The 12,279-nt window shown below is 39.6% G+C and overlaps 1 protein-coding gene across 2 annotated transcripts in view; it reads right to left on the reverse strand.

The window, feature by feature from the left end:
• Positions 1-12,279, reverse strand: part of SPSB4 (splA/ryanodine receptor domain and SOCS box containing 4) — a 158,429-nt gene that overhangs the window by 95,150 nt on the left and 51,000 nt on the right. Inside the window, exon 1 of one of the 2 annotated variants that reach the window (XM_072933582.1) lies at positions 4,684-4,928. The exons of the other annotated variant lie outside the window; for it this stretch is intronic. The gene's annotated coding sequence lies outside the window, so the exon portion shown is untranslated. Of the gene's footprint in view, positions 1-4,683; positions 4,929-12,279 lie in introns of those variants that run through there. 2 annotated transcript variants of the gene reach the window in all.

Genomic DNA, 12,279 nt, shown 5'->3' on the forward strand with positions numbered 1-12,279 from the left:
AGGAATTGAGCTAAGGCTGAATGTTTCTCTCCTCCATGCTTTTAAGGACAACCCCCTCCTTAAGGACAAGTTCCAAGGGCAACAGACAACAAAGACATTTCCAGAAGTGTGTTCTCATTACTGCTGTGCTTCAAGCAAGCCAGGAAAGTCACTGTTGACCTTGAGCCAACAGGGAGGGGAAAGACTTGTAAGGGAAAAATACTTCTAAGCAAAACAACCTGGAGGAAGCTCTCCCCGTTTCCTTTGCAGTCTGTCCCGCCAGGGCTCTTCTGCAAAAGTAAAGTTCTCTCTAAATAAAAAAACCATCTTGAAATTGGTTAAATGCACAATTATGCTCTTTCTAGAAAATAGTAATTCTCAATGTGTGAGTTAACAACAATTCTCTAAGCCATTCACCACGCAGATTTTCTTAGAGCAGAAAAAAAGGGATCAATTTAGTGAAACAAATCAGTGTTCTAGTGAACCTACTCTGAAAAAGATTGGTTTTAGCAAGATTGAAGAAAGCCTTCTGAGATTAGGATCTGTAATTTTAAGTTATATTTCTTATTTTTAGAAAATTATTTTCATGCATCTATCCCAAACCATACATTTAGATTAAATATGCTGCTGATACCCTACTAAAGCTATCCCTGTGAAATTTTCATGTTCTGGCAAAAGTTTACAAAACTACTATGAACTGTAAGGACAGGTATTTTTAAAAGTATTTCTTTAATTACACCTGTTTTGTAAGTAGACTCACTTTGAAATGAGTGGCAGATGGGCCATGTGTATGAAGAATGTTTCTTTGCACAGGTTTTGCTCTATGAACATAAGGAAAATTCCACTATGCAGAAAACAGAGGTCAGTCACAACTCGCTACACATGGAGACACTGATGGTCACTGAATAGACAAAATGTACATTAAAGCTCATCATGGAGAATAAAATCTTGCCTGGAGCAGCCTTTCCACACCAACAGGTTCTCAGATTGCTGTGATTCAGAGATGTTACCAGGTATGTCTATAAAATGAGGTCATCAAAAGCTGTGGAAGTGTGCCCAAGCCCAGCTGCAGAGGTGTGGCTGAGAGCCCACAAGGTCTGGGTGTCCAAACCCAGAACAGTCTGAGCTCCTGTCCTTTCACTGGCTACTCACCCTTGGAGGGCAGCACCAGGGTGTCTGTATGGATCTGGGCATGCTTGTCTAGAGATCAATTAGTTATGTGACAATTATTGCTACCTTGTTAATCACCTGCTGGGGGTACCTGCGTGTTACTTGTAGCTCTATGGGAATCCTGAGCCTCAGGTGAGAGTCTAAAGGTAGAAGCTTTGTACAATAGCATGAATACACTGATTTCACTCTCAACCTGGGGAGCACTCATTTCCCCCACGAATCAGAAAACACCCGTATTATGCACCACCAGCTTGGCAGAAACAAAGCGACATAATTCCATAACCCACAGAGCCTTTTGCTTTAGTAATCTCTAATGTTTTTCATAGAGACTTCAACTCGAGAATAAAACTAGTTCTTGAAAGGCTGAAAAGACTGAAATCACTACACGCAAGCTTGTAAGAACTTACGTAGTCCCCCAAAATATAGTAAAAACATACAGCTACTGCATTAAATGCCATTGTACAACCAATGCAAACATGCCAAAATATCCATAATCCACCCTTAAAAGGGTTAGGAAGTTCTCCAAATTGCTGCCAGTTTTAGATTACTTGCACATGATCAGGCATTCAGTTAGCTTTTTCATCCTTCCTGGTTAAAAAAATACTGCATTTCTTATTTTCAAGCTATCACTACAGCCATAGAGCTGTCACTTTATATTTTTAATTAATCAATAAGACCAAAAATCTGAGAGGTTGTTATGATAATGGTTCATGAAATACCTTGACGTTTCAATAAACAAAGCAAAAAGAAAATGAGCTGCATGAGTACAGTACTCTTCAGCTAACCATTTTTAATTTGTTGTAGTAAAGAGATCCAAATATAAAGATATGAACCAGCCAATGAAGCTGTAACAATCTCTAGCACAGCTTGGTGGCAAACGAACAGGTGTGGTAAATACAAATACACTTCCTCTGATTCTTTGCATGTGCTTCACCTCATTTGAACTGCCAGAGCAATGCGGAACAAACGCCTTATTTGCATCAAAGTAAATGACACAACCCTATCCTGCTCCTTGTTACTTCACACAGATTATGATCTTTATCACCTCTTATCACTGCGTCATTAATTCTTAAAACTGCAAATTAGACTGCACCACCCATTGTACTGTCAAGATAACAAATTGCAATGTCAGCCCTTGGCTTCCTGCTCTGGCTCAGTGGAAGGAGTGGCCATCTGCACACGTCTTTAAGCAAGGCAGAGTATGCACACGTATTATTCTTTACCATGGCAAGTTAAACATGGAAAGGCTTTCAATCCCAGTTTTGAAAATTTCAGAACTGCATCTAATTTTACATCAAGGACTATTTCAATAGTAAGAAGTATTTAAATGATACCATCATATGGCACCTGAAAATTCAATTTGAGGATTGATCTGAACATTTTACTGAGGAAAAGGTTCTACTGATCAAGGAGATGTTGTGGTGAAATCCCCAAGAGCCAACAGCCATGATTGTCTACACATACTCCTGTCTCCACCAGGTAGTTCCTGGCACGAGGCAGTGAGAGAAGGCTGATCTCTGGGAACAATCCCATTGCATCCCACTGTCCAGCCCTGAGCACGAGGGTTCACCTGACACCCAGCTCTGCTCGAATTTGAGCTGTGCGTGATCAAAACATGAGATTTTTACCTTCTTATTAAACCAAATTCTACAGCTGATAGAAATCAGGACTGCCCCATTATAAAGGAAAAATAAAAAAAAACAACAGGAAACCTCAAAGTTTGACTGCCACGAATGCCTTCTCTCTGCATCACCGCTGACGCCTTCTGTACCTGGAGAAAAGCCAAAACTTACAGAAAGGAGGTTTTTAAAAGGATTTCTGTCATCCCCCTCTGCTTTTTTTTTTTTCGTAAATGATATTGCCGCCAAAAATATAACAAAAAGGTTTCGCCTATTCACAATCACTCCTGGAAGGGGGGAGGGGGGAAGACAGCCTATATTACAATTCAACAGACTTTCCAAAAATTGTGCCCTAAGAGTTTTCAAATTCTTCTGATATCTTTCAGAAAATATGATTAATACAGTCTTGGAACAAGTATTTGATCCCCTTACTCCTAAGTGTGTATTTTGGCTTGTCATCCCTACAGAAGAGCTGGAGATTTGGGTGCCTCATTCATTTGTTACCACTCCACCTGGCAACCTGCCATTCTAGGGGCAGTGAATGTGGAGTTAAAGAAATTTTAGAGGGTGCTCCACTGCCCTATGTTTATGATAACACTCTACTGTATAAGCTACTAAAACATATTTATTATGGTCTTATTTCAGGGACAAAGCAGGATGGGTTAAAAATTCTCAAACAAGTGCAAGAATTTGCACCCAAAATCTGTTTTTTTTAACACAAATTTGGCTTTCTTTGTTTACTACAAAAATAGCATTCATATTTATTTCTTTTGGGAAAAGCACTCAATTTACTTAAAACAAAGACATCTGTGTTGCTGTGCTTCTAAAAGCTTGACTTATAAAATGCGATTAAAATTTCTAAGTGCTAAGAAATACCCTTTCACTAAAAAAAAAAAAAATTTAAAAAGATAGTCTGACAAGGTCTAGATTGTTATATTTTCTTTTGAAACCCCTCTAATGTGGAAAGCATCATGGAGATGTTTTCAGAGAGATGACAAGAAATGCAACTGCAAAAGAAAAAGAAAGAATTTAAAGAAGAAAAAAGCAAAATATATCTAAATTATTGGCTTTGAGGGTTTTGATTTGGCTTGGTTTTGTACTGAGTAAATGAAAATGGAAGCCAGTCTCAGCAAATCTACAGCTTTATCTTGAATCCACTTCCACTGTACCAATCACACAGATCTCAAGATCTAAACCAATTTGAGGCCACATGCTGTTTTTTTGGGGATAAACCATTATCAATCTTCATATGTGTGGCCAAGTCCCAAGCACAGAGCTTGTACAAACATGAACAGGACCAGCATCTCAGAAAAAAGGAAGAAACATTAATTCCAAAGTGGCCTCAGAACATCCCCAACTGTAATTGCCTGGAAATAATACAGTTCTGCCACAGTATTTGTAGTGCAACATTGAAGAAATTCAGAGTTATCAGTCTGGGTTTGGCTTTTCCCCTACCCCACACTCCCCTCCTTTCTGTCTTTGCATTTCTAAACTAGAGAAATCTTTAATGCCCGAATCTAGATAGTTATGGTACAGGTCAGAATTAGTCCATGTTCATGGCTAGACTTTTGGACTGAAAAAGATCACAGAAGCAATTGGTAATTCTGATTTCTGGACTTTCACTGAGATACAAGGTTAAGAACAACCAATATAATTTAAAAATAGAAAATAAGCTTTCTCTGCATTTCCCAGGATAGTCCTGTTCTACAGTTGTAATGTCTACTTTTAGACTGATCAACCTCTTAGTCACACAGTGCCAGATAATGTTTAATTCCTTCTCCACTCTGTTGGAAATCAGTTTTTCTATCAGTGAATTGCTGTAAATAAAAATCCCCTTGCACATGGAATACTATATAACTGGAAAAAACCCACAATCCCCCAAAACCCCCTAAACTCTCAGCCTCTTCTCACTTACCCCAGTCCCATTCTCTCAAAGGCTTTGTAAATGGCCACCTCCGTCTTTGCAGGGAGCATCCCAGATGTGCGAGGCTGCTCAGTTTTTGTACATCCCACATGGTGTGAAACACAAAATGAGACAGCACAGTAGTGCAAGTTTTAGCTCATATGCTCTAGACAGAAATGACCTTGGAGAAATATGCAGTCAGCTTGCCCAACACTGTGTTCCCCCTCTATACCTCTAAAATAAACATTCCAATCCCTTCCTACCAACCCATCTGACACATTACAGCAGCCCAGTATCGAGTGCCTTACTGCTGTTCTTTTCAACACTGGATTTTCATCTGCAAAAATAATCTAAGAATGGGAAAATTCATTTTCCCATGAACTTAGATCAGCAAGACTCACTTCTCTCCTTCCCCTTCTTCTGAGTGAGGTGGTTCAATACAAGCCCCTCCCTGGCAGCCAGACAATAAAACTGCAAATAACTTATTCTGATCAAAGCCCCATCTGCTTGGCAGCAGCAATTCAACTGCACTTGTGGTTTTTGTATGGCTGCAGCTTCGGAATTGAATGATCCTTTCATTTAGATGGAAGTTTAAACAAAATATGGTAATTAGCATCAACCACTGCTTTCATGGCTACTGTCTACAAAGACATCTCTAATAAAAGGACTTTGCTGCTTTTCCATCTAATTACACAACATTGTTGAACAATACAATTTAAATTTAAATCAGGCAGCTCTTTTTCTTGAAGTCAGTTAACAGACTTCCTGTCTTACACTACCTATCGATGGTAGTGGATAGGACCAAAATGAAGAATTCCAACTCCAAACTATCTCAGTGGATTTTGTTTCATCTTTCCCTGAGGAATATGCCTGAGGTTGGTAATATTTAGCCCTAATCTTGCTAGTATAAAACTACCTATATACCTTTCAAAAAGGAAAGCAGGATTTAAGCTTTTTACCAGAGCAAAGTGAAAAACTAGGCATTATGTAGCATTGCAGTTTTATGACATAATAAAAGATGCCAGCATACAATGATGAATGTTTTTAATGAGATATCCACAGTGCTGTAGTCAATAAAAAATTTTATAGGCACAATCCTTGGCCATATAAACAAGAGGAAAATTAATTTGTTGTAACCACTACTAGTTTTTGTTTAGGAAATATAAATTCTCATTACAATAAAAATCAATAGTGGAAAAATTAATCTTACCCCAAAAAAGAGTATTTTTGGTAAATTATGCTTTTCACAATTATATTGGGCTGAATGTACCTGACCTTACAGCAAAGCCAAGGTGCACCTGACCTTGGGTTGGGAGAGAAACCCCTGGGGTGTATCAGCAGATGCTGTAGAAAAAAGCCAGTGGCTCAGCTAAAACACTTAGTTAACATTAGCCCACTAAACCTGACTGAATGGAAAGACTTAATCTGACCCTATAGTTGCTGATGAACTGATAGGCAGGAATAAAATACTGTTTTAAAGCCTCTGGCTGGAGCAGGAATTTTGACACATGAATTCCCTTAGGCCATTCTGACAACTCCAATCTAAAGGTTTATCCTAAAGACTTTTCTTGCCACCTCCTATTTGCCAAGTGAAACAAAAAGGGAAGGTAGATGAAATGTACCTGAGGGAGTCATATTTTAGTAGTCTGAGTTATAACGTGAGGGAACAGTTTTACTGTGTATTGATGTGTTTGTGAAGCTCCTTTTTAGAAATCTGATTGGAAGAGAAAGCTCCAGAATAGTAAACAGCATCCTCCATTAGTTCCTAAACTGAGAGTAACACAAGGCACCAAGAGAGAAAAATTTTGTTTCAATAACATCATCTATTGTGCATTCCCCAAACAGCTAAATCCCATACAGATTGGGACCTGGAATACAGATAGACAGCATTCCTCACTTACATGCTGTTAGAGAGCTGAACAGCAAACCAGCACATGTTCAAATACAAATTCTGTGTGCAATCCAACAGCTGTTAATTACCATTCCAAGGAAGTGCTCTCCCACCCAAACACCTCTGCCTCACCTTCAGGCAGAACAACCTGAAGTCCATGTCATGTCCCACCATGCAGTCCAGCTACTGTCACCAAGCAATTATTTCTTGCTCTTCTCAGCCTGAATTTTCTCTCGCCTGACACATAATAAGCAACTCCTCTACTAATCCTCCTCACCTAGCAAAGAAACAAAAACTCTGCAGTTTTCCACTGGGGGGAAAAACCCACCAAACCATAATAAACTAACATATTGACAATTTTGGAGAAAAAGCAGCAAAAAAATTGAAACTGAAAATGATACTTGTCAGGAAACTGCTTGAGAGTCATTCAGCTATGCCCTGTGCAAGGAAAGCTCAAGCAATCTGGAAACCTGCAGCAGACAAAAATAGGAATTCTCACCATAAATTACTACTTTCTTCAGCATTTTTGCCTGTGTCTTCTGTATTACATACCAAGGTGTGTTTAGCAATAGTCAATACAAGACTCATGAATGATAAATAAGCTTTCCTATTATGTGATACTGATGGCTATCCCTCTTTCAAAGGACAACATTTCACACAAGATACAATACAGTACAGCTGATAGCCATGAAGCTCTGAAACAGCAGAGACCTTTCAATACCCCTTTAACCACCTGCAAGGACTCTGATTTCCTTGTATCTACTTTCCTCACCTAACAGGATGTCTGTCCTGGCACTGTGTTTGACAGGGGGAAGATGGAAGTCCGTGTCTGAGTATAGTTTCCAAACGTACTTTATAAAGGTATAATTTTGTTTCATTTATAATCCAAATACATTTTGGAATTTAGGGGGGAAATAAATAGGAAAACGTGGGTATGGAATGCTGACTTTTTTTATGGAAAGCAACCCACAATGCACATTAATCTCACATTAGTTGACCTGGGACTAAACAATGAGGCCTGAACATCTACAGGTAATAATTTTGCAATATTCATCCTCTTGAAAAAGACTTCTGGAACCAAGGGAGCATTCCAGCTGCTTACAATATCTCAGTTATCAGGCACCTGCATCTTCACATCATCAGGAAGGGAGAGTTTGAACCTCAGGAAAGTTGATTCTCATGGAATCACATTCCCACTGACAAGAAGCCAGGACCAATTCACGTCCACCACAGGCATCCATATATGTTCAATGTTCATTCAAACAGAAGAGGCTTTACTTTGCAGCTACCTTTGAAATGTGCTCCTCCCATCTCAGATTAAGGTACCACCCAGTCTATTTCCAATCTCCTACTGGCAGACCAGCTACTACCAGCCAGGAGCACATTTCCTCTCCTACAACAGCCTGGGAGGTGCCCCGAGAGAAATTACAGGAAACAGTTCTCAAGGGAGGAGATGAATACACAGGCTGCAGTAAAACTCTACAGAAGACATTTGTTTAGCATATCATGTTTCCATGAAATGTTGTTGCAATTATCCAAAGCCATTATTATGATTATTTTTTTCCCAGTAAATTCTGTTACTTGGCAGGACAGTGTATTTCATTCCACTACCTATAGGTAGTTTCTTGCTTTCAAAGCCAAGCACAAAACCCTTCCATAGAATACAAATTTAATACTATAAAATGGTGAATTATTTTTTCAATTAAAAGCAGAAACAAAAGCCTGCCTTTTCCTCCCCTTCCTGCTCAGCACCATTCATTTCTCAGGTCACCTACTGGTCAAGCTGTCCCTCAAAGGACTTGTCACAACTCACCCCTACTTGTGAAAACACATAACTCTGCATCCAGTAGCCATGATTTGACATGGATGAGAATTGCAGACTTTTTATACTTGTATTGATTATTCCCTTCCTGCCTCCTATCTGTCTCTCCTGTTATATTTCATCTTAGGAAGCTGTCACAGTGGATACAATCACAATACACAGAGTATCACCAGACAATTTCAGAAAGCTTTAAGCATTCTCCCCCACACAGTTACACCTTACCTCATCAGAAGGCTTCAGGCATCTGTCCATACAGAACAACATCACCTCAGAAGGCTGCAACCATCTGCTCCCCTTGTTATTTAGCCCAGCCTTTTATCCCCTCATGTTGATGCATGGCACCTGTGTGCCCTCTGCTCCCTTTGGTGGTTGGTCAGTGCCCCTGGGCACTCCATGGCTCATTGTGTCAGTGCTGCTCACCTGCTGCTCACAGCTGTGCCCATGGGGATGAGGCTCAGCCCATCCCAATCCCCACAAACTGTGTGCCTACAGGAAGCTAGACCAGATGACCTGCTGAAGTCTCTTCCAAAAAAATTACTTTGATTCCATTAACTCTTGTACTTCAAGAACCTTGCAGGCTCTCCAGGGAAAAAGCACTTTGTAGAGAGACCCAACCAAAACAAATTTTTTATTTCACACCATAAAAATAATAATTATGGTTATGGCCATGAAGAATTAGAATTATTTGTGGAATATCATGAATTTTCTCAAAATATATATCCATTATATCCACATATGAAAAGCCAGCTATCCCTTTCTGTGCAGAAAAACATTCTGAGACTCAGTTTGCCCTGATTTGCATTAACATATGCACAGTAATAGTCCACCAGATCTCCACCAGGTCTACTGTGCTTGTTCTAACAGTTGTAATAAGATTGACAGGCCAAAAGGGATTAGTACAGGTACCAGGAACAGGAGGCATTGAAAAATGATCAAGAGTAATAAATTTGATTCTTGTAAAATGTCATTAAAATATTCTACAAGAAGATGTATTATCTGTCCTAAAATACAAAGCCATCCTCATGTCTGGCCAATGCCAGTGTCACATCATCATCTACAACACTTATGTGGAAGTGTGTTACTGTGTGGTCTTCTCACCTTCAAAAGGTCTGCTTAACATGGGTATACAGAGATATTTAAAGGATTATTACAGGTGTTTCTTGCCTCTGGCCTGATGCTGTTCAGCACAGCACAGCCATACAATAACCCTTCGGAAAAGCACTGCCTGTCGTGTCTAGTTATTTAAATAGTGAAAGGCAGATAAGTATTCCACTTAAAAGAGACAGGGCTTAATCTGTAAACACTTCAAAGGGATCTCTAATAACTTGGCTTTATCTCATCTTCTTTCATTTAAACTGCAGCTTTGATGTTCCCCCTAATCTTCATCTAACCCTCGGCTCGAGAGCACATCCTCACACAGGAGTTTTTGAGACTGTAGCGTGTATCCATGACATATCAAATAAAAGTCACAAGCAGGTTATACTAGGCAATCTGGTGCACTTGGGAAGTGAACGGGGTGGCTGTGTGGCACACTCGCTGCTGACAGGTGTGTGTGAGGACATGTGGCACCGGGACCTTATCTTTGTGCCATTTGGCCACAGCCAAATGGGTGATGGTGACAGTGACAACCTGCAGGTGAGGGAAGCATTTGCAATACTATTGACAAATGTTTCACCTTCCCCATTGTGATTTTGTCAACTTGTCACAGGCAGTTATTTGTGTTTCCTCAAGAATCTATCCATGTTATTCTACTCAGAGTTTTTAAATCAATAATATACACAAACAACAGGGACTTCTGGTAGACTAATTTTTAAAAATTTCCTTTTTAATGCAAAGCAAGCCCCATGCAAGCTCATTTCCACAGTATCAAGCAGATATAAAAATAGGATTACTTTTACTCTAAAGATATTTTTATAACCTGATGCTACTTTCTATGTGGAACAGAAAATCAGTGACTCTTACTCTCCAGAGAAGCTACTTGCAGTGTAAAGTCAAATGTTACTTCTGAACCCATGCTGTCCATACTAATAAGTAGTAGTACTACTTGTTAATTACTGACCACTAAGACTCTACATAACAAGATAATATTCTAAAACACTACCATGATATTTCATCGTAAGGAAATAGATTTCATAGCTGTCAGCAAGTATGAGTTATCAGAGATTAAGGATTTGGTGGCTGCTGCATCCAAACAGATGAGGCTAAAGGGCAGAGCAAAATCCTGGCTGAAAAGCTGAGTTGGGCATTGCCTCCAATGGATCTGCCAGTGAATCATCCCCATTCTTTCACACCTGCTGTGTGAGTGCTGACATTCACCATTTCTCAAATGTTTAGAAAGCTTAGAAAGCGTACTACTCTGTGCAGAGGCATTAACGAGTTTCTTTTTCTGCCACTTAGTCTTAGCAGCTCTCTCAGTCCTCAGGAAGACAGACCTTTTCCTAGTTTGCCTGTAAACTCTGCCACCAGCTACACCCCAGGTAAGAGTGTGAAAGTAGCTGTGCTTGAGTGCATACTGAGAAAAGGACATCTGAGGAACAGGCATCCCAAAGAAGCTGTGTCTTAAAAGCACCTTTTTCAAAGAAGAAAAAATCCCTACACAATATTTAAATCATATTTTTACATCTAAACAGTGAATGAAATAAATTCCTCTGCTTCATGTAACCAGAATGCTAAACAAAACTACAAATTCCTGAAAGAGGTGAAGCCCATTGATCATTTGCCCCACTTGCTACAGAAAAAAGAGTAATCTATTGTTTCTTAGTACAAAACATACATTGTAATGTTTATTAAGGCCCTATGAAGCTCTATAAACTCTTTCCTTCACACTCCAAACCCACAAATATGCACCAGTTTAACTATGACATAAGAACACTATGATACAATGCCTGTACACCAACTGGTCCACTCTTTGCAGATGTCAGGAAAATCCAAACGCCAGAGGTTTATATCCAAAAAGGAGTCAAAGGAGTCCTTCAACTTCATTCAAATAACGGGAGAGGGTCTATCAGGACACACGCCCGCGGGCTTTTCTCTCCCGAGGTTTCAGGGGTGCAGCCTCCCTTTTATCCTAAACCCACGTCCGTGTGTTGCCCTCTTCTTTTCCCCATTGGCTGAGCTGCTAGCAAGGTACAGCCTTCCTAAACCACTTACTCCATATTCCCGCCTTGAACCTGGCATTTTACCCCAAAGTTCAGTCTTGTGCAGACCCTTGTTCCAGGAGCCCAGACTGTAAGGAACCTGTCCCCCAAAGTCAGTAGAGACATTGATACCCATTCCTTCACCCATCCAATAGTTTGTGAAGACATTAGCACACATCTTTCCTCTCACAGGCATGCTGGGAAAGATCCATGTAAGACGTTTCCCTTGCTATTTCTAAATAAAAAATTACCAGAGAAAAGCTGTGTAACAGGAGTTTTGCATTTTCACTTGTATAATTTATTTATGAGTTTAAAAATAACCTGTGATTCCAGAGTTGTTCAGCGTATAAGTGAACAGAGGAAAATATTTTGCATCATTTCCTTTCCTCTGACAAATTCTGTCTTCGATTTTGTACAGGCTCCATGAACCTACAGTTCTTTCAAGAACTGCATGTAGATATATAAGATCCCGTTACTTTAACTGAAATGTACATTAATTCTGACAGGTTTGAAATGTCAGTTTTGGTTTCTACACTCATTGCACTAAATTACTCTTCCTAAAATTTCATGTAAAACCATCAAACTAAGGAAGATCCTGTACATATGAAACTCATTGTGGAACAGAAGCCCAAACCATCAAAAAACACACAGCAATTTTCACAGTAAGGAATTAAAATGATTTGCCAACCAGCAATGATTTGCTGAAATAACCTGTGAATAACAAACATAAGCCAAAATAACCAAGAAGCTGTCCACAG

The sequence above is a fragment of the Taeniopygia guttata genome, chromosome 9, assembly GCF_048771995.1.
Source record: "Taeniopygia guttata chromosome 9, bTaeGut7.mat, whole genome shotgun sequence".
NCBI classification, from domain to species: Eukaryota; Metazoa; Chordata; class Aves; order Passeriformes; family Estrildidae; genus Taeniopygia; species Taeniopygia guttata.